Here is a 27,779-nt window from a genome sequence, read left to right as displayed (position 1 = left end):
CCACCACGCCCGGCAAATGTTTTTTTGTATTTTTAGTAGAGACGGGGTTTCACTGTGTTAGCCAGGATGGTCTCGATCTCCTGACCTCATGATCTGCCCACCTCTGCCTCCCAAAGTGCTGGGATTACAGGCGTAAGCCACCACGCCCAGCCCCACGTGTTCCGGTTCTAACTGAATTTCTGTGCTTTCATTGTTTTACATGTCAAATATTCATTCACCTGGGATTGTCTATATAAATTGTAGGAAACATTTACATCACTGAACTAGACTCAAGATATTTCATAGATCCTATAATGTCTATTGGAAAAGTCCTCAGGTTCCTGGAAAGCAAGTTGTTTTTAGACTGTCTGAAGTATCTTGGGACTTGAAAAGTCCATGTCTATAAAGGAAATGTGAAGAGGTGAAGATGTTTTCTAGATGCAATTGAAATTTAGGATTATAAATTGAGCTGAAAAAACAAGTTCAATGCCATTCCCGTGGTTCTGGGAAACCCATAGAGGTTTAAGGAACCTGTGATCCAAACATATTGTTAGCATGGCCAAGGCAGACTTCATTGCTCTAAGCTCCTTGTCCATTTCTAAAATCAGCAAGCTATGAATTATCATTAGGTACAGGCCAGGTACTATGTTGGGACACATAGGGCATGTTTCCTCTTCTCAAGTGACCTGTCACGTAGCAGAAGACAGATTGATAAGCGCTTAATTTGCTTTTAATAAAAACAGTACACATTGGTTGCTTTGAAATAACAGAGAATTGGACGTTTATCTCTTCCTGAGGTTCATGAAAAACTTCCTCGGTTAACTTTTGGTCTTTAACCTGAAGTGTTTGGCAAAATCATAATCCTGTTGTCTCCCCCACTGGAAGAATACTCCCAAGACTGTCTAGTCTGTGAGCAGGTCTGACCCCAAAGGGTCCCCGTGGCTACTCTTGCAGTGTGCAATGATGCTGGCTGCACACACTAGGGGAAAGGCTTTGGTCTAGGACCATAAACCTGTTCTTGTATCTCAAGTCATGGTAATCCTGCAAAAGCAGATAAGAAGGAATGTGCAACGGTGAAACTGCCAGCTGACTATCAAATTAGTACACCAGAGACGGGAAGTTTTATGTGATAGGGGCCTCTCTGAGGGGCTTCCTCCTACTCTCTACCCTCAAGTAGGTCCCATATTTGTGTTGTTCCCTTCTTTGTGTCCACATGTACTCAGTGTTTAGCTCCCACTGGTGAGTGAGAACATGCAGTATCTTGTTTTCTGTTCCCATGTTAGTTGACTTAGGATAATGGCCTCCAGCTCCATCCATGTTGCTGCAAAGGACATGATCTTGTTCTTTGGCTGCGTAGTATTCATGCAACCAAAATTTAGAATCTTAAATTAGATAGGCTAAAAAGAACATAGATCAACACCCATGTTATTCTTATAGCTCTGAGAATTCCAAGGATGTTTAAGTTTCCAACAGTAAAAATAATTGGTCAGATGGTAGGCGATCTTCACAAGTAGTACTCACAAGCCTCCAAAGCAGCGTTCATTGTCAGGGGCTTCTCGTCAGTTCAAACGTTCAGCAAACCAGTAATGCTTACCTGTGTTATGCCTGGCATTCTGAGAACACCAGTTGGTAAAACAATGGAGATGCCTTTTCTTCCCCTCCATCACTAGTGGTTTGCTGTCTTGTGGGAGACAGAGACAGATTAGAACATATTTGATTTTATTGTACTAAAACATGTACAATTTAGATACTGTGTAAGCACAGAGAAAAGAAATACTACTTTGTGAGGCTCATAGAAGACATTTTGGATCATGTTATTGATCTCCAGCCCTAAAGTAAATAAAGAGTTGTAGTTCTGATGTGAACTAAAATGGAGAGTCATGGAATTATCAAGATTCCCCATCTGTAAGCAGGCCACAAGCTTAGCCTTATTAACCCATATGTCTTAAGCCATATGCATTAAGATCATGAAGTGGCAGTGGCACATGATGTAGGAGTGGATGGTCTTTCATTAGATACTCTTACCCATCAACTTATCCAGGCTGTCTGTATGAGTTCTGTGATATCTCCTTATGGTGGGATCTGGCCAATCCCTACTTGGGCTGATTACTGCTTTAAATGAACAGTTCTCAAATGGGGGCAATTTTGCCCCTGGGGGCATCTGGCAATACTTGGAGAAACTTTTTTTTTTTTTTTTTTTTTTTTTTTTGAGACAGAGTCTCACTCTGTAGCCCAGGCTGTAGTGCAGTGGTGCGATCTCGGCTCCCTGCCATCTCTGCCCCCCAGGTTCAAGCAATTCTGTCTCAGCCTCCCGAGTAGCTGGGAGTACAGGTGCCCACCAGCACGCCCAGCTAATTTTTGTACTTTTTCAGTAGAGATGGGGTTTTCCATGTTGGCCAGGCTAGTCTTGAACTCCTGACCTCAGGTGACCTGCCTGCCTCAGCCTCCCAAAGTGCTGGATTACAGGCATGAGTCACCACACCTGGCCCCTGGAGACACTTTGGATGATCACAACTGGAGATGTGGGTGCTACTGACATCCATTGGGTAGAGGTCATTGCTGATGCTAAACATCCTATAATGTACATAACAGCTCCTCACAGCGAAGAGTTATCTGGCCCCAAATGGCAATAGTGCTTAGACTGAAAAACCCTACATTAGTTCCAAAAGGACTTTCTGCAATGTTAAAAATGTTCTAGGCTGGGTTGGTTGGCTCACACCTGTAATCCCAGCACTTTGCAAGGCCAATTGGGAAGATCACTTGAGCGTGGGAGTTTGAGACCAGCCTGGGCAACATGGAGAGACCCTGTCTCTACAAAAAATAAAATTGAAAAAAAAACTTAGCCCGATGTGGTGGTGTGAGCCTGTAGTCCTAGTTAGTTGGAAGGCTGAGGCGGGAGGATTGCTTGAGCCCAGGAGTTTGAGGCTGCAGTGAGCCATGACTGTGTTGCAGCACTCCAGCCTGGGCAACAGAGACAGATCCTGTCTCAAAAAAAAAACCAAACAAACAAAAAAAGAAAACAGTCTAAAACTGTGCCGCCACTAGCTATATATTACTATTGAGCACTGCAAGTGTAACTAGTGCATCTGAGGAACTGAGTTTTAGATTTTATTTTAATTAATTTAAATATAAATTGAAATAGCTGCATAGTGGCTTCATATCAGACCACCCAGCTCTACATAAAAGCCTGCAGTGTCAGATGCTGGGGGTTCCGCCACACACCTGATGGAAGCAGCACTTGCCTTCGGTAGCACATACCAGTTTCTTGAGCTGCAGCTTTTATAGCTTTAATATAGTTCATTAAGAAACTTCCTACATTTTCTGGGCACAGTGACCTTTGGCTGTATGTGGGGAATATAGTATGCATTCCTGCTCCAGAGGAGACTAGGAATGCCATTCTCTCTGCCTTTCCTTCCATCCATATATACTGATGAATCTCCTTTTTAAAAAACTCAAAAGATCTGTGTGCTAATATCTAAGACTTTATATTCAGGGGATAATTTGCTGAGAAGTAGCAGCTGAAGGCAGTAGAGGGCGCAAATACCTCTATATAGGAAACACTTCTATTTAGGAAAAACTCATTAAAAAGCATTATCTGTTGTCCATAGAATATTCTTTTATGACTCTCTTCATTAATCTTCCTCCTTCAGCTATTTCATGAACTTTTTGAAGTTTCTTGATAAAGATAACTCCAACATACTAGTTTTCAGAACTTAGCTCAATGGCTTGGTTCCCAGGGTGGAGAGAAACAGCTTCTTGGCTGCTCACTGCCATCCCCTCCCCAGCTGCCTGAAATGAAAGAGCACAGAGATGACTTTTAATCAGTGTCCAGTAGAATAGGCACAGTCCAGGAGCCCATCCTGGCAACTGAATCTAGAAGCTTGCAGAGGAAAGACGTGGCCTGTGGTCAGTGGTTTCGTTCGCCCAGTGTCCTATTTACCAAGCACTAGTTGGAAGGGCACTTAAGAGACATTCTGGGGTCCCAGAAAGGCAGGAGACTGAGTTTCTCTTCCCTGAGCTTGGAGTGAATGCTTCTTTTGTATGTATAAGAAGAATGTACAAGTAGAATGCTTCTGTTGTGTGTACAAATCATTCTAAGGAGTTTTTCCTTTGCCGTAGACTGTGGAGAAGGCTGTGGAGTCAGCACTGCCCATGGAAAAAGATTGACATTGAGCTTAATGAATATAAATAATCCAATCCCTGTGGTAGACACCTGGCAGCTCCCAAGAGTTCCAGAGCCAGGGAGAGCAGATTCAGATGCCTTCTAACCATTTGTCTGTGTGTGTGTGAGTTTTGTGTTTGTGTTTGTGAGTGTGTGAGTTTGTATGTGTGTGTAAGTTTATATGTTTGTGTGTAGTTAAAGTGATGCTCTGGGGGCATATCTTTCTCTGTCTACTTTGGACTCCTCCAAATTTTTTTCTCCATCCTCAGCAACTTGAACCTGAGTTATAACTAGCACTAAGCCAGGGCCAGAGCAGGAAAAGTGGACAACTTACCTGATGTGTTAGACCTGGCTATTCCTTTTTTCTCTCACTATCTTAATTTTAATTTGCTTTTTGTCACCATGTTTATATCTTATATACATTGAGATATCAGTAAGTACATTTTAAAGCAAATATTAAATATGTATATATTTTCTATAACCCACTTAAGACAATGGTCCCAAGAGAGCAGTAAGCCCATGAAATCCATCAGCAGAAGAGAGAGCAGAGTTGGTGGGTGGAGGTGCTGGAGAGGAAGTAGGTGATCAATGTCTGCTGAGCATGTTTGTGGAAGTCCTCTTTGGAATGCTTGAGACAGCTGGGGACCCTTTCTGGTATTCTGATCTGTTTGGGCTAAAGCTATCAAAATTTAGGACTAACACACAAATGTGATGTAGCCAAAGGCTTGTGAGGTGTGGTGCATATGGATTATACATAGAAGTGTAGCCAGAGTTTGCAATAGGATCACTGGGGAAGATTTCTTAATAGCTCTGTGCTAGTGGAATATGAATTCACAAGTTCACCACACTATTTTCATTCTTCCCTCCTTTCCTCCAGGTCATGTGCCCCATAGAAAGCACTCATATGCAGCCCAACGTCAAGAGAGTCAATCGATGACACTTCAAAATAAACTTTGTTTGTTTAATAGTTTCTTCCCAGAGCTTTGACAGGCCAAGGCAGGAGGACTGCTTAAGGCCAGGAGTTTGAGACTAGCCTGGGCATAGTGAGACCTAATTCTACAAAAAATAAAAAAAAAAAATCAGCCAGGCATGGTGGTGCACACCTGTAGTTCTAGCTAATTGGAAGGCTGGGGTGGAACAAATGCTTGAACCCAAGAGTTCGAGGCTGCATTGAGCTATGATCATGCCACTGCAGTCCAGCTTTGGTGACAGAGCGAGGCCCTATCTCTGGAAAAAAAAAAAAGTTTCTGTTTCTGGCACAAATAAAGTTCATGCTGTACTGAGAACCTCAGTCAGCAGTAATTACCCAAATACACACACAAACGCTCAAAACTCACAGTCACAGTTCTCTCACACATAATAGGTGCTGGTTACTAGGGAAACCAGCTTTCGTTTCCAGCACCAGGGGAAGGTGTGAAGGAGCACAAAGAGATTCAAACTCTCCCCATCAGATTTATGCGAATGAACTTGCCTGTTAGCCAACTTCTATAAATAATGCAATCTAACTTCTAGTAAATTTTCTATGTAACTTTTGACCAAGAAGGAACAATATGTCCTTTGGTTTCTATAGGCCTAGATGAGCCAGTAATGGGAAACTATAGCCATCTTGTTCACAAGAATAAGGAGTGGTTTAGAAACAATTGCAGGACAGAGCTAGAAGCCAGAAGCTAAGAGCTGTCTGATTGGGGAAGTGTTGTCTTTACAATCTCTAATCAGCAGATCTCTGTTTTTTTTTTTTTTTTTAATTATTATACTTTAAGTTCTAGGGTACATGTGCACAACGTGCAGGTTTGTTACATATGTATACATGTGCCACGTTGGTGTGCTGCACCAATTAACTCATCATTTACATTAGGTATATCTCCTAATGCTATCCCTCCCCCTCCCCCCACCCCACGACAGGCCCCGGTGTGTGATGTTCCCCTTCCTGTGTCCAAGTGTTCCCATTGTTCAATTCCCACCTATGAGTGAGAACATGCGGTGTTTGGTTTTTTGTCCTTGAAATAGTTTGCTGAGAATGATGGTTTCCAGCTTCATCCATGTCCCTACAAAGGACATGAACTCATCCTTTTTTATGGCTGCATAGTATTCCATGGTGTATATGTGCCACATTTTCTTAATCCAGTCTTTCATTGATGAACATTTGGATTGGTTCCAAGTCTTTGCTATTGTGAATAGTGCTGCAATAAACATATGTGTGCATGTGTCTTTATAGCAGCATGATTTATAATCCTTTGGGTATATACCCAGTAATGGGATGGCTGGGTCAAATGGTATTTCTAGTTCTAGATCCTTGAGGAGTGGCCACACTGTCTTCCACAGTGGTTGAACTGGTTTACAGTCCCACCAACAGTGTAAAAGTGTTCCTATTTCTCCACATCCTCTCCAGCACCTGTTGTTTCCTGACTTTTTAATGATGGCCATTCTAACTGGTGTGAGATGGTATCTCACCGTGGTTTTGATTTGCATTTCCCTGATGGCCAGTGATGATGAGCATTTCTTCATGTGTCTTTTGGCTGCATAAATGTCTTCTTTTGAGAAGTGTCTGTTCATATCCTTTGCCCACTTTTTGATGATGTTGTTTGTTTTTTTTTCCTTGTAAATTTGTAAAAAAAATTTTTCTTATAAATTTGTAAAAAGTTCTGGCCAGGGCAATCAGGAAGGAGAAAGAAATAAAGGGTATTCAATTAGGAAAAGACAAAGTCAAATTGTCCGTGTTTGCAGATGACATGATTGTATGTTTAGAAAACCCCATCGTCTCAGCCCAAAAGCTCCTTAAGCTGATAAGCAACTTCAGCAAAGTCTCAGGATACAAAATCAATGTGCAAAAATCACAAGCATTCCTATACACCAATAACAGACAAACAGAGAGCCAAATCATGAGTGAAATCCCATTCACAACTGCTTCAAAGAGAATAAAATACCCAGGAATCCAACTTACAAGGGATGTGAAGGACCTCTTCAAGGAGAACTACAAACCACTACTCAACAAAATAAAAGAGGAAACAAACAAATGGAAGAACATTTAATGCTCATGGATAGGAAGAATCAATATTGTGAAAATGGCCATACTGCCCAAGGTAATTTATAGATTCAATGCCATCCCCATCAAGCTACCAATGACTTTCTTCACAGAATTGGAAGAAACTACTTTAAAGTTCACATGGAACCAAAAAAGAGCCCGCATTGCCAAGACAATCCTAAGCAAAAAGAACAAAGCTGGAGGCTTCATGCTACCTGACTTCAAACTATACTACAAGGCTACAGTAACCAAAACAGCATGGTACTTGTACCAAAACAGAGATATAGACCAATGGAACAGAACAGAGCCCTCAGAAATAATACCACACATCTACAACCATCTGATCTTTGACAAACCTGACAAAAACAAGCAATGGGAAAAGGATTCCCTACATAATAAATGGTGCTGGGAAAACTGGCTAGCTGTATGTAGAAAGCTGAAACTGGATCCCTTCCTTACACCTTATACAAAAATTAATTCAAGATGGATCAAAGACTTAAATGTTTGACCTAAAACCATAAAATCCCTAGAAGAAAACCTAGGCAATACCATTCAGGACATAGGCATGGGCAAGGATTTCATGTCTAAAACACCAAAAACAATGGCAACAAAAGCCAAAATTGACAAATGGGATCTAATTAAACTAAAGAGCTTCTGCACAGCAAAAGAAACTACCATCGGAGTGAACAGGCAACCTACAGGATGGGAGAAAGTTTTGCAACTACTCATCTGACAAAGGGCTAATACCCAGAATCTACAAAGAACTCAAACAAATTTACAAGATCTCTGTCTTTAGATTTTATCTTTAGCTGTGTTCCAGAAGGAAAGTCAAATCTGCGCCTGCACAGAGGTCTGTAGTGGTATTAGGTAAGGAATTCAAGGAAAGGCCAGGAGAGCTCCTTGGAAACCCCATGCACTGGTAATGTTCTTTTGAATAAAACTAATAAATCTCCTCACCAAAATTAGAAAGGAATTTTTCACCCATGTCAGCTACATGAAGGGCTCCATATCCTTTCCCAGCCCTTAAATATCTGTGAAATTTGTCAACACTCTCCAATTCTGTGCAATTCATGGAAGGCTAAATGCTTCCTTGATGTGTCTTTTATTTGTAGGTAGATGTTATGGCTTCTTCTGCCTCTTATTTCTGCACAGGCAGTTTTAGTTTTCTTGCTTTCCACTCAGACATGTAAATTCACAGCTTCTTAGAGTTTGCAACAATTTAAAACTCTACTCACAAATTTGTTATCTCGGTTAATTTTACCACAGATTTTTGGATACAGAGAAAGAGCAAAGAGTATATTATACACTACCTAGCACTACTTGTGCATCTCAAATAGGGGGACTTTTTTCACTTTCTCTTTTTGTTATGCAACTTAACTTCCCTTAGGTCAGAATGACTGACTAATTATATATATAATATATATATCCATATATATTATATATATACGTATATAATATATACACATATCTTATGTATACGTGTATAATATATACACATATCTTATGTATACGTGTATAATATATACACATATCTTATGTATACGTGTATAATATATACACATATCTTATGTATACGTGTATAATATATACACATATCTTATGTATACGTGTATAATATATACACATATCTTATGTATACGTGTATAATATATACACATATCTTATGTATACGTGTATAATATATACACATATCTTATGTATACGTGTATAATATATACACATATCTTATGTATACGTGTATAATATATACACATATCTTATGTATACGTGTATAATATATACACATATCTTATGTATACGTGTATAATATATACACATATCTTATGTATACGTGTATAATATATACACATATCTTATGTATACGTGTATAATATATACACATATCTTATGTATACGTGTATAATATATACACATATCTTATGTATACGTGTATAATATATACACATATCTTATGTATACGTGTATAATATATACACATATCTTATGTATACGTGTATAATATATACACATATCTTATGTATACGTGTATAATATATACACATATCTTATGTATACGTGTATAATATATACACATATCTTATGTATACGTGTATAATATATACACATATCTTATGTATACGTGTATAATATATACACATATCTTATGTATACGTGTATAATATATACACATATCTTATGTATACGTGTATAATATATACACATATCTTATGTATACGTGTATAATATATACACATATCTTATGTATACGTGTATAATATATACACATATCTTATGTATACGTGTATAATATATACACATATCTTATGTATACGTGTATAATATATACACATATCTTATGTATACGTGTATAATATATACACATATCTTATGTATACGTATATTATATATACATATATTATATATATACATATATATGAATACTTTAGAACTATCTTGCTTTCAAGGACTGAGAACTATCTTAAACAAAGGATTGGATTTGTTATAAAGCTATAATAATTTATATTATAAGGTATCTCAATAGTCTGAAAGTATAGGAGAGAGATGGGCCTTAAGAAGTGAAAATGGAGCTGAGATACTGTGGTGAACACAAGAATCTTTTCTCTCTTTCTGCCCATGTGCTTTGTTTGTAGATCTTCTTGTGGGTCAACATCTTTGCCCATATGAAAAAGTTGACTTCCTGTGCTCCCTGAATATAAATCTCCTTTGAACAGCTGACCTAGTAGACCGAAAATGGAAGTTGTCAATTCCAGTTGCAAATTCTCAGAAGTCTGATTGGTCTGGCAGGTGACAAGTACCTAACGCAAGACATATCAAGAGCGACAAAGGGGTGCAGTGATAAAGGAGAAGTGCTGATATTGCTGCCACAACCACGTGGATAGGTATTCATTAGCCAGAAAGTGGGAGTTGAGCTGATGATGCGATGTGTGCCACCAAACAGTTTTGTGTTGCTTCCTGTCATAACTTTTTGAAAGCAGCAATCAGGGAAGATTTATCTGATATTTAGATTTAGATATGATAACATTTAACATCTCAAAAGATAGGTTTCAGGCCAGTAGCCAGTCTCAGGCTGTCTCATAGGACAGTACGGCTTCACTTTCTTTTCCCTTTTCAATGTGTGAAGGAGCACAATGAGATTCAAACTCTCCCCATCAGATTTAAGCGAATAAACTTGCTTGTTAGCCAATTCAGTAAAGCACTAAAATTTTTTTCCTCTAGCACTTGACTCAATTTCTATATTTAGCTGCACCCCACCCCCCCCTGCTGTTTTCTTTTTTTTTTTTTTTTTTTTGATGGAGTCTCGCTCTGTTGCCCAGGCTGGAGTGCAGTGGCATGATCTTAGCTCACTGCAAGCTCCGCCTCTCGGGTTCACGCCATTCTCCTGCCTCAGCCTCCCGAGTAGCTAGGACTACAGGCGCCTGCCACCACACCCGTCTAATTTTTTGTATTTTTAGTAGAGACGGGGTTTCACCGTGTTAGCCAGGATGATCTCGATCTCCTGACCTTGTGATCCTCCCGTCTTGGCCTCCCAAAGTGCTGGGATTACAGGAGTGAGCCACTGTGCCCAGCCCAGCTCTTTTTAATATTAGGCAATTGTGTTAGCTTCAGACTTCCCATGACATTCCTGAAAGGGGCCATAACGATAATAAATCTCTTGCAACAGCTTTTATTAATATCATGCAGGCTGAGTGCTTTCTGATAAATGTCCTCAACTTTTTGGTATTCACCTCCCTCTGCATACATGTTGGCTAGGTCCACATAAACCATTGCAAATGTGGGCCTTTGCTCTACAGCAAATTCAACATGAGATATAACTAATCTTATTATTTCGTCTATAGTTTCTCTATCCTGCCTTTAGCTTTTTTTTTCTGTTTCCTGCAGCAAAGCCCTATCTGGTGATGCAGGAAGGCAGAAGTGGGTGTTCCCTGCAAGGCCATTTTTAAGAGCAGAACTTTATCTATATTGCCTTTTCTTTGATAAAACTGGGCCGCATATCAAAAAACATAGGTCTGTGAAGATATACTGATCAGAGCTTTTTCAATGTGCTTTTATACTTCAGCTTCCTGTCCTTCATCCTGAAGCTTCAGGGCAAGGAGAACGTTAATGTATGCAACTTTTGGATTTAGACTGACAGCCCATTTTAGGGGGTGCAGAGAAAATGTCTCATTACTCTCTGTTGTGTTAAAACCGTCCAGGCAATAGGCAGTGATGACATACCCAGTGCTGAATTCAGGATTTTCAGGGCCCACCTCTAGAGCCTTTTCAAAGCAGGCCTTGGCCTGTTCGTAATTCTTTCCTCCACACTTTGCCAAGGCCCATCCTTCCTCACAGTTCATCTCAGGACACTCCATTCTATAGCGGGAAGCATTTGCAAACTTCTTGCAAATGTTCTCTACCTTATCCGGGTAAGTCTGGGCTTCTGCCAGTCTGCCCATGTGGTGATATGCCCAGGCAAAGTTGCCCCAGGTCACCTGCCCATGTGATGATACTGGTCACTCATGTCTGCTTGGTTGGTGTGTTCTCATTCAGCTTCTTTCTCCAGTGCTTTCTCATTCTGGCCTTTCCAGTGTTTCACATAAGCTAGTAGGTTATGCATTCCCACACTGTATTTTGTGTCCACGAACTGAATCTCTTCCAAGACCCTGTTTTCTAAATCAGGAATTTCAAGGGCTTCAATTAGCAACCCCCATGTAAAGTGACATCTCAACTGCTCAAGCCTATCCTTGACTCCACGATAATCAGCATTTTTACTGTGAAAATAAACAGGAAGTATTTGCGTGATTTTCTGATGGAGTGTTATCTAATGAAAAGATAGGTAGAAACATTGTTAAATAGCTGGGCACAGTGGCTCACACCTGCAATCCTAGTACTTTGGGAGGCCAAGGTGGGCAGTTAGCTTGAGCTTAGGAGTTCAAGATCTGCCTGGGCAACATGGCAAAACTCTAGCTCTACAAAAAATGCAAAAAAAAAATTTATCTGGGCATGGTGGCACACACCTGTAGTCCAAGCTACTCAGGGAGGCTGAGGTAGGAGGATTGCTTGAGCCCAGGAGGTTGAGGCTGCAGTGAGCTGTGATCATACCACTGCCCTCCAGCCAGGGTGACACACACAATGAGATCCTGTCTCAAAAAAAAAAAAAAAAAAAAGACGGGTGGAGGGTGGGGGGTGAATTTTTTTTTCCCCATAGCTGTTTTCCAGGAGCATAGGGCTTAGGTAAAGCTTAACATTGTCAACGTCATTCCATATTGCCAAGTGTTTGGTGCTGCCCCTGCAATATCCTAAGGAGGAACCATACTAGGCTATGAAGGCTTAGTTAAAAATTATCAACATCATGATATCAGCAAATGCATTTTGTCTGCTTGAATACTGGCTGAAAGGGATTAAATCTGCCAGTGACTTAGATTAGTTCGAAAACTAATGCAGTTAGATAGGTTTTGAATTCCTCAATGCTATATGACACTTTCATTTCTCAGGATGCCATAGCAGATGACATGCATCAAAAAAGCAATAATGCTGTCAGGAGAAATGAACCTGGGGCAAGGAGAAGCTCTTTCTCACCTTTCTCTAGGTTTCCAACTTGGTCCATTAAGATTTGAAAACAACTGCTTCTTTCCCCAAGGCAGAAATAGTGAAATAAACATTTCTAGTTTTATTCTTCCCCCTAAAACAAGACGGTGGGCAAAGTGACTTTTCTGAATAAACTCAGTATCAGGCATGGTCTTCTCCTTTTTCTTACAAAGAATTATTTCTTAGAGTCATCAACATGCCAAAAGAGAATTGGTTAGGAGCAGCTTTTGAGCCAATTACTCCTTTATGCCCAGTCCTATCTATGACATATTGGAGGGTTGAATTGTGTCCACCAAAAAGATGCTCTGAAGTCCTAGCCCCCAGTACCTGTAAATGTGACCTTATTTGGAAATAGGGTCTTTGCAGATATAATCAAGTTAAGATGAGCACATTGGGAGGACGCTAACCCAATGTGACTGATGTCCTCATAAGGAGAGGAAATGAGACAGAGTCAGGCACACACAGAGGGAAGATATAAAAACACAAGGAAGGATGCCATGTGAAGAGAGAGCATGGCACCTAAGAGGAGGCAAGGAAGGATGCTGCGGCGAGTTTCAAAGGGAGCATGGCTCTGCTGATACCTTGATTTTAGACTCTTGGGCTCCAAAACTGAGAGAGAACAAATTTCTGTTTTTTAAGCCACCCAATTTGTAGTACTATGTTATGGCAGCCCTAGGAAATTAATACACAGAGAAAACATTGAAGCAGGAAAGATCATTTAGATTGACTGCTGTACCTTAGGGAATCCCCATATTTGATGGGGAATGAGCCAGGTGTGGTGGCTCATGCCTGGCTCATGCCTTGGGAGGCCGAGGTGGGTGGATCACCTGAGGTTGTGAGTTCGAGACCAGCCTGACCAACATGAAGAAAACCTGTCTCTTCTAAAAATCCAATTCTTTTTAAACCATCACTCTTAGCTTCACATGCACCACTTCTAGTCTCTATGGTGCTTGTGCAGATTAGAAAAGAGTGCCCTTTTCTGTGAGTATATGTGTCCCTTGCCAGGACACTTATCTTGGTGAGCCAAATGTAGACTGGGTTTCATTCTCTTCCCTTACCCCTTTGGCTGATGAATAATCTGAACAATAATGCTTGGCTGCCTTGGCAACAAGCAGGAGCGATTTTTCTTTTGTGTTGATTATGGGTGTGTCCTCCCCGACATGGGCCATCTTTTCCTCTCTAGATTGTGAGCCACAGGCACATTCTGGGGTGAAATGTTATTAAACAGTAGTTGTTACTCTCTAAATAGATGCTAGGCACTTAAAATCCTCCAGATTCCTATTTCTTTTAAAAACTGAGCAAATAAAGGGCAGTAAGATAGTTCATTCTCATATGTTTTATGATTAGGAAGCAGAGAGCCAGGGAACCTGGTTAACAACCCAATTCTGCCCCACTTAGTACATGTGTGATTTTAAGTAATTAACTTTGATTTCCAAATACTTCATTTGCAAAATTGACCCAGTAAGAGTTATAATCATTCCTAGTTACAGAGCTATAGTGAAAATGCTGAGGTAACGCAATAAGAGATCAGGGCAGAGTGAGCTAATTACCAAGCAGAACATAGAACTTAGTCATTAGCATTAGGGTTGGCATTATCATTGTGTGTGCATGTGTGTGTGTGTGTGTGTGTGTGTGTGAGAGAGAGAGAGAGAGATCCAGGCCCTCAGTGGATGGGTCAGAGGAAGATGCCCATCAACCAGTAGGTGACAGGTGTTTTCCTATGTGAGCTCCCATTTTGTCAAATTTTGGCATTTCTGGGAGGAGCAGCCCACCTTGCCATGGTCTTGAGCCTCTGGGAATAGGGGCAGCTTGATGAGGGCTTCAGTCCAGCATAATCTAGAGGTTCTCCCTGAGGCCCTTCAGGTCAGAGGGCTCTGGACACACCCGAGCATTTTGCTGAAAAGCCTCTTGGGCAGGCTGGCTGCTAAGGCCCTGGGAAGGTTAACCTGGTTTCCTGGTCAGCCCCATGTGTAGCACTAGGATTAACATGATTTCGTGACCAGGAATGCAGTTAACAAAAGTAGGAACCTCTTAGTAGTGAATCTCTCTCACCAATATCCTATTCCTCAAATACTGCCCTACAGGGCATTTATTTTTATTTTTAATTAACTAATTCATCAATTTATTTATTTTATTGAGACATAATAGTTATATATATTTTGGGGTACAAAAATATAAAACATATGTGCCCAAAAATCTGTCCTCCCTCTCTAAAATATGCCTTAGGCAGACTCTCCAGATTAAGTTGGACTGAGGCCCACATCAAGCTTCCTCTATTCTCAGAGGCCCAAGACCATGGACAGGTTGGGCTGCTCCTCTCCAGCAGTGCCAAAAATGGACAAAAGGGCAGCTCACCTGAGAAAACCCCTGGCACCTGCTGGCTGATGGGCATCCTCCTTTGCTCCATTCACTGAAAGAACTGATATTTTGATACATGTATACAGTGTGTAATGATCAAATCAGGGTAATTGGGATGTCCATCATCTCAATAATTTATTTTTCTTTGTGTTGAGAGCATTCCAATTCTTCTAGCTATTTTGAAATATACAATAACTTATAGCCACCCTACTGTACTATCGAACACTAGAAATTATTCCTTCTATTTAATGACGTTTTTGTGCCCATTAACAAACCCCTCTTTATCTTCCCTCCCCTCTACCCTTCCCAGCCTTTGGTAACCAACATTCCACTCTCTATGTCCCTGAGATCCACTTTGTTCTTAGTTCCCACATAAGATTGAGAATGTGCAATATTTGTCTTTCTGTGCCTAGCTTATTTCACTTAACATAATGACCTCCAGTTCTATCCATGTTGTTGCAAATGACAGGATTTCATTCTTTTTTATAGTTGAATACTATTCCACTGTGTTTATAAGCTACATTTTCTTTATTCACCCACTGATGGACACTTAGTTTGTTTTTATATCTTGGCTATTGTGAATGGTGCTCCAATGAACATGAGAATACAGATATCACTTTGATAACTTGATTTCAATTTTTAAAAATATATATCCAGCAGTGGGATTGCTGTATCGTATAATAAATCCATTTTCAGTTTTGGGGGGAAAGGTCATACTGTTTTCCATAGTGGCTGTACTAATTTACATTCCCACCAACAGTATATGAGGTTCCCCATTATCTGCATCCTCACTAGCATTCGTTATTTTTGTTTTTTTGATAGTAGCCATTCTAACTAGGATGAGATGCTATCTCACTGTGGTTTTGATTCTACAGGGCATTTAATGGCCTTCCTGGGACTGTGGCTTAGGTGGCCAGATTATCTTCTCACCGCATGGAGGAGCTAATAGGAAGTGGTCTCTGTCCTTCCTGCAGATCTCTTTGCAGCAGGCAGTTACAGGTATTTAAATGGTGGAAAATGCATCTGCGAATAGGGTCCTCTTTTTTTTTTCTCAGTTCTCCTTCTCCTGACACTATCAGATGAAAAGATTCTGGCAAGTCAGTCAGTATAATGTTGAGAAGAAAATACTTTCTGCAACTTACCAGCACAAAACCAAACAGGAAAAGAGGAATGTGTACCTTTTGAATAAGACATACCTTAATTTTGGTTAGGTTTTATATTTCCTAACATCTGTTGAAAAGATAAATCTTATTTTAATGGTAATCATCACAATAAAAACCCAAGCATTGATGCTTTCAAATAAGAATCGAACATAGCTACCTTTAAAATTCTTTTATTTTACTACCTACCTTTGAGTGATCCATCTTAGCCTGCATAGATTAAAACTCACTCCTCCCATCATCCTGTCTCACTCAGCTCCTCTCAAACCTTTTACTGTTAACACAACTTTATTTTCTTTCTGGGTCTGTGTCTGTTAACTTAATAAGAAAGCATAATAGAAGAATTAGAAAGTTTGCCTTTCTTAGGAGGAGTCTGCAGGGAAATTTGCATTCAAGAAAAATACAGGAGTTTAAAAATATGCTAGAAACAAAAGTCCAGGAGCACCAAGAGGTTGACCTCATAGTTTCTTGAGAGACACAGTTACTACGTAGTGCTTGGTTCCAGCTGAGCGGCTCCTCAGGTTTGTCCTGTGTCCTTTGGTGCTTCTTAGGCAAGTGAGGGGTTTATATTCAGGGAGGATTGCCTGGTGATCTTGTTTCCCATGTAAATAGGACTGCTATGGTATAATATGAAATATCTCCTTAGCCTTCGTCCCTGGTTCCTGTCACAGAGCTTCTAAATTCTTTGGAATTTCCAACAGTGATAGGAAGCATGTTTTCTTATTCATAACAGACCCCTTTCAACACATGCCTGAGTTTATGTTAATGAAGTCACACTTCTGGGGGCCCCTAGATAGTTCATTATGGGGGCTGGTTGCCAAAAAGACCAAGGCATGATTAGAGGGTTGGAACTTTCAGCCCCATCCCGCAACTTCTGGGGAGGGAAGAAGGGCTGGAAAGTGAGTTCAATCACCAGTGGCCAATGATTCAATCAGTCATCAAAATCTTACCTATATATTGTGAACCTCCATAAAAACTCCTCAAGCAGCAATCCCCAACCTTTTTGGCACCAGGGACTGGTTTTGTGGAAGTCAGTTTTTCCACAGACTGGGCAGGGATGGTTTCGGGATGGTTTCAGAATGATTCAAGCACATTACGTTTATTGTGCACTTTATTTCTATTATTATTGCATTGTAATATAAACGAAATAATTATACAACTCACTATAATGTAGAATCAGTGGGATCCCTGAGCTTGTTTTCCTGCAACTAGACGGTCCCATCTAGGGGTGATGGGACACAGTGGCAGATCAGCAGGCATTAGATTCTCATATGGAATGCCCAACCTGGGTTCATCGCACGCAGAGTTCACAATAGGGTTCGTGCTCCTTTGAGAATCTAATGCCTCTGTTGATCTGACAGGAGGCGGAGCTCAGACAGGAATGTGAGTGATGGGGAGTGGCTGTTAATACAGAGGAAGCTTTGATTGCTCGCCTGCTGCTCACCTCCTGCTGTACAGTCCAGTTCCTAAAAGGCCTCGGACCGGTACCAGTCTGTAGCCCAGAGACTGGGGACACCTTGCTCTAAAGGATGGGGTTCTGAGAGGTTTTGAGTTGGTGAACACATTGAGGTGCTGGAAGAGTAGCATCCCAAGCAAAAGCATGGAAGCTCCATGCCTAACCCTTCCTCCCCCTACTCACCCCATACCTTGCCCTATGCAACTCTTCCATTTGGTTGTTCCTTAGTTGTCTTACAGGAAAGGGGTCCAAATACAGACTCAAAAAGGGGGTTCTTGGAGCGCACACAAGAAAGAAATCAGGGTAAGTCTACAGAGTAAAGTGAAAGCAAGTTTATTAAGAAAGTAAAGGAATAAAAGAAAGGCTACGCCATAGGCAGAGCAGTAGCATGGGCTTTTCAACTGTGTATACTTAAAGTTATTTCTTGATTATATGCTAAACAAGGGATGGATTATTCATGAGTATTCTGGGAAAAGGGCAGGCAATTCCCAGAATTGAGGATTCCTCCCACTTTTAGACCATATAGGTTAACTTCTGAATGTTGCCATCCTAATGCTAAATTATAATGCTAAATTTAGCATTATAATTAGCATATAATGAGCAGTGAGGATGACCCAGAGGTCATTTTCATCACCATCTTGGTTTTGGCTGGCTTCTTTACCGCATCCTGTTTCATCAGCTGGGTCTTTTTGACCTGTATCTTGTCCTGACCTCCTATGTCATCCTATGACTAAGAATGCCTAAGCTCTTGGGAGTGCAGCCCAGTAGGTCTCAGCCTTATTTCACCCAGCCCCTATTCAAGATGGAGTTTCTCTGGTTCAAATGTCTCTAATAGTTGTATCCTTTATAATTTCAACTGAAGAATAACAAACTTCATAAATTTTGAAAGGAGAGCTTTATTTCTCATAAGGGGATTGCAGCCTTCAGGCTGAAACCATCTTTGCAAAAATTGTATCAGTGAGAAAATTATGACAGGGAATGAGATCTGAGCTAACTCACCAACCCCCATCTTGCCTTTCCCATAATTATTTCTGAGCTATTGGGTTGAGCTAACTTTGGAAGACATTTAGGTTATAGTTTAAATGGTAATAGGCTGTCCCCCAAACTCAATCACTTTTGTAAAGCTAATGAGAGTCCCTCAGGCTGCAGGGAGGAGCGGAGCCTGAATCCTACTAGGGGGCAGACATAAAAGAGTGATAGCCATTATTCCTGAGGTTAAACAATACACAACTTCCCCAATTACTCCTGCAAATAATACCACTATTGTAGGACCCTAAAATTGGCCTTTTGACACATCTTTTCAGGTTTTTTGCATGTCTGATACCCATGGCTCCACCTGGACCCACCTGAACCCACCAATCCTCCTCCTGTGGCCCCATCCAGAAGCAATTCAGCATGCAGGAGGACAGCTTCAACTGTCTATGATTTTGTCTTTGCCCAACCAGTCAGCAGCAAGCCTAGCCATGTCCACACTTTGAAAACCTGCTAACTTACACCGGGCATGGTGGTGCACACCTGTAATCCCAGCACTTTGGGAGGCTGAGGCGGGTGGATCACAAGGTCAGGAGTTCAAGACCAGCCTGGCCAAGATGGTGAAACCCCATGTCTACCAAAAATACAAAAATTAGCAGGCCGTGGTGGTGGGTGCCTGTAATTCCAGCTACTCGGGAGGCTGAGGCAGTAGAATTGCTTGAACCTAAGAGGCAGAGGTTGCAGTGAGCCGAGATTGCACTACTGCACTCCAACTTGGGTGGCACAGTCAGACTCTGTCTCAGAAAAAATAAAAACAAAAACAAAACTTCTAACTTATGAGCTTTGAAGGAGAATGACTTGAATACGAACTCCATCTCCTACATGGCATGACTAGTCTTGTGTCTGTCAATGAAAAGAGTCAAACACTAAAATATTTGAAGAGATTTATTCTGAGCCAAATATGAGTGACCAATGGCCCATGACATTGCCCTTAGGAGATCTGAGGACATGTGCCCAAGGTAGGGCACAGCTTGGTTTTATACATTTTAGGAAGACATGAGACATCAATCAATACATGTAAGATATACATTGATTTGGTTCAGAAAGGTGGCACAACTCAAAGTGGGAGCTTCCAGGTGATAGGTGGATAAGAGACAAAAGGTTGCATTCTTTTGGATCTTTGACCAGCCTTTCACTGAATACACAATTTATATTTGGTGGTGGGGTAGAGGAATAGTCATCTGGTTAGCAGCAGCAAATCAATACAGTTCTGCAGCAACCTTAATTCTTGTCTCCTTAGAAGAAAGAATTCGACTGAGGGGAAAAGGCAAAGAGAGAGATTGAGGCAAGTTTCAGAGCAGGAGAGAAAGTTTATTAAAAAGTTTTAGAGCAGGAACAAGGGGAAGTGAAGTACTTGAATGCACTTTATATTCTTTTTTTTTTTTTTGAGACGGAGTCTCGCTCTGTCACCCAGGCTAGAGTGCAGTGGTGTGATCTCGGCTCACTGCAAGCTCCTCCCTGGTTCACAACATTCTCCTGCCTCAGCCTCCCCAGCAGCTGGGACTACAGGTGCATGCCGCCACACCCAGCTAATTTTTTTGTATTTTTAGTAGGGACAGGTTTTCACCATGTTAGCCAGGATGGTCTCGATCTTCTGACCTTGTGATCTGCCCGCCTGGGCCTCCCAGTGTGCTTTATATTCTTGACCTTGAAAGAGGGCCAAGTGGGTAACTTAAGAGATTCAAGTGCATGGCTTAACCTTTGACTTGGGGTTTGCAAGTTGTCATGCTTCTGGGGTCTTTCGTTATTTCTCCCCTGTTTCTTCCCTTGGGTTGCGCTGTCTACGTGTGCAGGGATCTGCCAGCACTTGGGAGGGGCTGCATACTCAGTGTGTTTACTGAAATTGTACACATGCTCACTTGAGGCATTGTTTCCCTACCAGTCGAGTGTTCCTAGAAGAAGTTCATATACCAGTTAAACTCTGCCATTTTGCCTCTTAGTGCACATGCTTGAGCCCACTTGTCCAACTCCTGAGATCTTACTTGGAAGGTGCTGATTACCAATTTCAGGTATTTCTATTGGGAGATGGCCCTTCCCCGGCATTGGCTTCAACCAATTATCATTTTAGAGATGGTTTAACAACTGCCTGACCATCACCTGATGGTTGCCTGGTAGGAGAGGGGGCCCTCTCCTGCCCTGTTCATGTCTAACTACCTATTCTAACAATTTATGCCTTAGTCTGTCTCAGTGAATCTGCAGTTTTACATGAACGATAGGGCAGAGGAAGCAACCGGATAGGCATTTGTCTCAGGCGAGCAGAGTTATGACTTTCTGTCCTGTACTGGTGAAGACAAGCTATCAGTTTATGTTGCTAGGGTAAAATTCAACAGAACTGTTTTTAGGGTAAAGATATTGAGGCCCACAAGGAATTTCCTTGTGGGCAAATTGTGAAGGAAGTATGTAGCTTTTTTTTTTTTTTTTTTTTAATCTTTGTAGTTATCTCATTTAGGAATAAAATGGGAGCAGGTTTGCCAGATGCAGTTCCCAGCTTGACTTTTCCCTTTGGCTTAGTGACTTGGGGGTCCCAAGATTTATTTTCCTTGCATGTGTCTATTAAAATTTTCTCTACCACAATGCCATGGTCTTTGTGCAGTGGGCAGGAAAAAACCGTTGGGCAGTTACAAAGCTAGCCATTCTGACAGGCTGGAAAGCATAGCCTCCAACCAGAAGCCACAGGCACTTTGTGGGAGGGAAGACTAAGACAAAAATTGTTGCTGGATGAGGTGTCCAAATACACATATTCAATAAGCTATAGGAGGAGTCATGAATATTCATGAAAGGGAAAATATGCACATGTGCAATTGAACCTCGTGCCTTTTCATGAATCATATGTACAAAAAATGGTGTTAGCGTGACCCATGGGTGGAGTTTTTGGCCTTCTTGTGTCAAAAGGTGAAGTAGAGGACATGAAAACCCGCACTGCCCTTCCTCTGTGATTGGGCCAAAACTGGACTGGAGATAGAGGTCAATTTTTAGAAAGGGTTGCCTTGTGAAACTGGCGAGCTGTCACATTGAAACTGCAAAGAGGGAGGGGGAGTCGAGCAGTGGCCTCAGATGATTGGCTAAAGGCAATAAAGGAATGTGTCCTCTATTTCTTGTTTTCCAGAGCTGGTTTCTGCTTACTCCTTAGGAAAGAATTCTGGTTAAAGATTAATAAGGAAGGAGTGTGTCTGACTTTACGTTCCATCATGGCCGGGCACTCAGTTTTTAAGGTTTCACTGGGGTCCCCGTGGCCAAGAGGGGGTATAGTATGTTCAGTTGCTTGTGGGGCTTAGGATTTTATTTTTATTTCTCAGAGGTTGTCTCCAGATGGAGACACACTGAGTTTGAAAAATAAATTTTTAGTTGCTAGAGAGCCCTTGTGATGTCAGATGTCTGACTCTTTAAGGCTGATGATGTTCCAGGCTGATGCGCATATTTTTTGAGTGGGTCAATTAAGACTCTAAGCCTGACAAAATAAAAAGGGCCTGGGAAAGCATTTCTTGTCCCTTGGACTTGGACCATGGCTCTCTGACCCTAAAGTATCTCGGTTTTGTTGCTGCAGGAAGAAAAGAAGCTGGCTCCTTTGAAATCCAGAATTCACATATTCTAATTGCCTGTTCTGACTCTAACCTGAAACCTGTGGCTGCCTGTTGTTAGGTTGTTTCAGCCTTAGTTTGTGTTGTGCTGAACTGAAAGCAGACATAGGCTCCGTGGACAGAACTCAGATTCTGGGATCCTTGCAAATCACTGCTCTGTGGAGCCCTAATTTATAAAATCATCATGGATACTTTTTGGATTTTTCTGGACTATTTGGATTTTTCTCTGATTAGGCCATGTGAAATCCAGTTGCTGATTGCATATTTGTGATTGTAGGAGAGGAAAAAACCATTCTGTGCATTAAAGATTTTTATTGAGACAGGGTTTCTGCTCTGTTGCCCAGGCTGGAGTGCAGTGGCATGATCAGAGCTGACTGTAGCCTCAACCTCCTGGGCTCAAGCCATCTTCCTACCTCAGCCTCCTGAGTAGCTGGGACTACAGGCATGTGCCACCACACCTCACTAATTTTGGTATTTTTTATAGAGACGTGGTTTTGTCATGTTGCCCAGGCTCGTCTCAAACTCCTGGGCTCAAGTGATCCACCCACTTCAGCCTCCCAAAGTTCTGGGAGTACAGGCGTGAGCCACTGCGCCTGGCTCAGCAAACATTATTTCCTCTTCCCATCTTAGATTCATAGGCTGGGGCCCTACTGAAACAGGAATTAAAAGAAATTAAAGAGTGTGTAAGCAAAAACTCAGTTGTATGTAAGAAAACCCAACTCCCCCTGAGAAAGAGAAAGAACTGGAGTCCTTTAAAAAATTAACTGCCTGTTTTTCTGTGGCTAGTAAGCCTTATCTCTCCTCCCTTCCCAGGCATTGTGAAGACCCTGTTTCCCTAGCTGTGCAGCTGCAAGGTCACTAGACAGATAAACTCAAGTCACAAAACATGCTTTTCCTTAAAAAGTAAGAAATGATGTAATGCATGTTCAATTGAATAACGGCCTTTGTTTCTCTCTTCTGTAGTATGCTTCCCCCTGCACAGATCTCCCCCCAACCCCCTGCAAGAAATGCTTAAAAGGTAACTTCAGGCCAGGCATGGTGGCTCACACCTATAATCCCAGCAATTTGGGAGGCCGAGGTGGGCGGATCACGAGGTCGAGACCATCCTGGGCAACATGGTGAAACCCCTTCTTTACTAAAAATACAAAAAATGAGCTGGACCTGGTGGCATGTGCCTGTAGTCCCAGCTACTCGGGAGGCTGAGGCAGGAGAATCACTTGAACCTGGGAGACGGAGCTTGCAGTGAGCTGAGATTGTGCCACTGCACTCCAGCCTAGCCACAGAGCAAGACTCCGTCTTAAAAAAAAAAAGGTAACTTCACTCTTTGTTCAGGGCTCAGTCCTTTAGATGTTAATCCGACTGGCCGGTGCACCTAAATAATTAATAAATATCATATTCTCCTGAACCCCATCGGTCTCTTCACACCAGAGAACTCAGTGATGAGCAAATGAAAGAAGTAGCTAGAACTTGAGACTTATTGAGCATCTTAACAAAAGAACAATACATTTGTAGAGAAGTGGCCAGACAAAAAAGAAGGAGCTTTGAGCTTTGAGGGGTGTCAAATTGTGCAAAGACAAATATTTGGGGAAACTAATGGTAGATGAGGGCTAGTTACTAAGATTTGTTTGTGTAGACTTTGTCCAGTGATAAGGTTGTTATCCCCTTTCTTGAATGGAAGTAGGGGTTGGGGATACCATCACAAGAGACATTTATATTCTGCTTTCAGGCAGACAGAAGTAGGGCAGATAGCTCATCCTGGGTCTGCTTTTTTTCAATTCCCTTTAACTCAAAATAATTCTTATGTCAAAATGGCATGTTTTGGGGTGGCATAGTCTGAGCCCCTTCATGATACAGAGGCTAATTGCATTACTGAGTTATAATCCCTGTTGAAAGCTGTAAGTTGTAGGAGGACACATCACAGGGAGTGTGACCCCTCCAACCACTCCTGACAGACTGGACTCTCCCCATCTTGAGACTATCTTATTGCTGTTGACTTGCTGTTTTCAACTTTCCCAATTAATTTCAATCTGTGAAAATGGACTGACAGCCTGAATCTACATCCCTCACCTTTGTCCTAACACACACACACACCTTAGTAAGGTAGGGGGAGGACACATTTTCCCTGTACCTTTTGAGGGCTTGATAATTGAATCTATGAAATAAACTGAAAACTGGCAGATTAACAGAACAAAAGGTATACAAACTTATTACGTGCATGGGGCATCATATGAAAGGAAAGTTAACGCCCCAAACCCAGTGAGATCTAGAAGCTTATATACCCTCTTTTTAAAGGAGAGGGGAGGGGAGATGTAGGCAACTTACTTAGGGGGAGCAAATTGTTTTGATGAAAAATGAATGGGCCCTCAGAAGAATATGTGACAGCCTGTGACGAAGTCTGTCTGGACACGGGATCAACCCCCAGTGTCCTCTCCAGTGATCCAAGTTTAATCTTCCTGGTTGATAAGATTCCCTGGGAAGGGATTCATGACATCTGAGTTCCTTTTGGAGGGTCTATCTTTATGCAGATAAAGGGAGCTCAGAGAAAGTCCTGTCTTGCATTTGCTATTTCTCAAGTGCCTTCATTTGGAAGTCCAAAGCGGTATATTTTGGGGTGGCATTTCCTGACCTTCAGAAGTTTGATTATTAAATGCAATTGACCCCGGAAAAGGATTACTAATTTCTAGGCTCACTGTATAATTTGGATGAAAGAGGTGGGAGTTTATGTTAGCCAATTTTGAAAGTTTTTGAAAATTCAGGAGTTCATTCTGGACATAAGATGGAGCAGGGGCTCCTTCTTACTGGCCTGTCAGGACCCCCACGCAAGCATGGAAATAAAGGAAAATCTCAAGTTCCTTCAAGGGAAATTCCAGGCACTACCCGGCCCTAAGAAGTAAGTTTGCAAGCTGATAACCAAGAAGGTAATAATAGCTTAAAACAACAGCCAAGCAAGTTAGAGTCAGGTGATGTTTGGTTCTCTACAGAAACTAAAAATAGGGTCTTAAGCGTGAGCTGCAGGATTCTCCTTGCATGGCAACCTGCAAACAAATGCCCTCCTTTCTCTTGTTGCAAAACTCCATTGTGGGTGTTTGGCTTTACTGGGCTGGACAAGTGGACCCCAGTTTGGTTCAGTAACAGACAATATGAGCATGATACCTCTTTATGCTTAAATTGCATGAAAATGTTTTTTGGTGAAAGTCCTTTTGTCCCTTTTGTATACACTTTTTCCAGTTGAAAGATCTGCGTGAGAATGGGATATAACTGAACAAAAATACATGATTGCTGAATAGGACACTTGACTTTGTCGCAATGAAAAAAATAGAAACTCAGCCCCCAGAGAGGCATAAAGGAGAGGAAGTCATTAACAATCTTTTTGTTTTTCAGAACTGTTCCTGGAAGATTTCCCTTCTGTCTGACGGAAATCTTCCCACGCTGTCTTTCCAAACTCCTACTTAATGCTTTGAATTCAGACTGCTGAGCCTCTGAGCACAACAGACAGCACTGGGGGTGGAGGTGGGGATCCACTCTGGAACTTTCCATCCAGAAAACCTCAGATGTCTTCCTCACTCCTGTGTTTGGAACTGATAGCTTGAAGGCAGTTCCTCTGAAAGCAAGGACTTCAGTGTATTTTTTGGACTGCAATGGAAACCTTACGGTGGTAGGCCCCACCATGGAAGGCCGTGTGGTGGGGGTTGTTAACCTGTACTGCCTAAGGCATGTCCCGCTTAGGCTGCCATGCATGTCCTCTGGGATTGTGCTTTGTGTCTGTGTGTACCTGACTATCATGACACTGTCTCAGCCCAAGAAGGTGATCAGGTTCACTTTACTTTCCTGGCCTGAGCTGTGATGTGCCACCAGATAAAAAGTTTAATATAGACATGTACGGAGGAAGCTATCTGGACTTCTAAGATAGACCTTTATAATTAATCAGATTTGTTTAAGCTGGCTAAATTCAGGATCCTTAATAGAGGATAAATACTGAGTGTATTGGAAAAAACTGGGATCAATACTGACAGAGATCCTAGAAATAATAATTTTACTATAAAGTTGCCTTGCTGAGGACTAAGGGGATGGATCATGCAGAGTTAGCATGGCAAGTTTGAGACTGTTATCTTTAGAAAGACTTGCTTGCAAGGTTGGCCCTTGGCTAACATCAGGGAACTTGGATTTTTAACAGTTTTCTAGCTATTCTATAAATGATATGGGTGGCTTACTACGCTAAGACTGTTTATGCAAATGATGGAGTTTATGCTAACACTTGCTTTCCTTCTCGAAGTCTGGAATTTTGGTACATGCTAGGCAGAGGGTGCATACATGATCAGTCCCTAGTAAAACCCTTGGGCACACAGTCTAACTGGCTTCACATGTGTTGTCACAATTTGATGCTGGAGGAATTAAGCACAACCTGATGACTCTACTGGCACTCTTGGAAACCTATACCTGATTTTCTTTGGACTTGGCCCCGTACACTTTTTGTCTGTGCTAATTTTGCTCTGTATACTTTTGTTATAATAAGTCTTAGCTGTGAGTATGACCATATGTTGAATCCTGCTCATCTTTCCTGTGAATCATCAAATCTAGGGATAGTCTTGGAGACTCTGATGTCAATTTCCTAGAATTCTCTTTAGAAAAAACAATGCAGCAGGCTATTAGAAGATAACAGCTCCCTCTGGGAGACCAAAGGAGAGAAAAGACAGGCTAAGCCTGACTGAGTGTGGCTCTTTCTCCAACCTACGCAATTTCCTGTGAGGATTTCCCTTTGTAAGACTTTCTTTCCACACAATAGCTGTCCCCAGATTCCTCAGCCATCATGCGCATGGCTGGGGATGTTGCATCATTCTTGGGCATACCTAGGACAACTGTCCATCCCCTGGTGGATCTTGGTTCAGGATTTTGTTGCTGGTATGTTCCACATAAATCAGAAGAAAAGAAGGTGCAGGGTCATCAAAAACTCTTCTGTTTATTGCATCAGACTGGAGTCAATGCCTTTCCCTTTATAATCAAGAGGGAGCTCAGGAGGGTTGTGAAATGATATTTGGCAGGAAATCAAGGGAAGTGAATATTCTAACAGGAACCACCCTGATCTTTATGCTTTATGAGATATTCATATAAGGGGACAATGGCAAAGAGAAAATCATTTTATTCATCAAACTCTAGTTGAGCAGAGCTTGTGTTGCAGGGTGAATTAAGACACTGTGAACAAAGGTAATTTTGGGGAAGATCCCAGGTTGGATGTCGACCTAGAAAAAGAATATTAGTGGGACAACTGGTAAAATTTGAACAAGACTTGTAGATTAGTTGATTATATGTTGTCACTGTTAGTTTCCTGTCTTAAAGATTATTCTATGGTTATGTAAGGTGTTAACATGATGGGAAGCTGCGTAAAGGGTATATGGGAGCTCTGGGCACCATTTTTACAACTTTAAGTCTAAAATCATTTCAAATAAAAAGGGATAAAAAGTCAAATTCT

General features: G+C 41.5%; 1 protein-coding gene and 1 pseudogene across 3 annotated transcripts in view; one reads left to right on the top strand and one right to left on the bottom strand.

Annotated features, from left to right (window-relative positions):
• The window catches only part of LIPA (lipase A, lysosomal acid type), a 200,977-nt gene that overhangs the window by 41,595 nt on the left and 131,603 nt on the right, over window positions 1-27,779 (top strand). The window lies entirely within an intron of this gene.
• LOC103891695 (interferon-induced protein with tetratricopeptide repeats 1B-like) lies at window positions 10,994-27,118 on the bottom strand (annotated as a pseudogene).

The sequence above is a fragment of the Pongo abelii genome, chromosome 8 (genome assembly GCF_028885655.2).
Source record: "Pongo abelii isolate AG06213 chromosome 8, NHGRI_mPonAbe1-v2.0_pri, whole genome shotgun sequence".
Taxonomy (NCBI): Eukaryota; Metazoa; Chordata; class Mammalia; order Primates; family Hominidae; genus Pongo; species Pongo abelii.
Note: the sequence above shows the minus strand (reverse complement) of the source record. Positions and strands in the feature narration are given on the sequence as shown.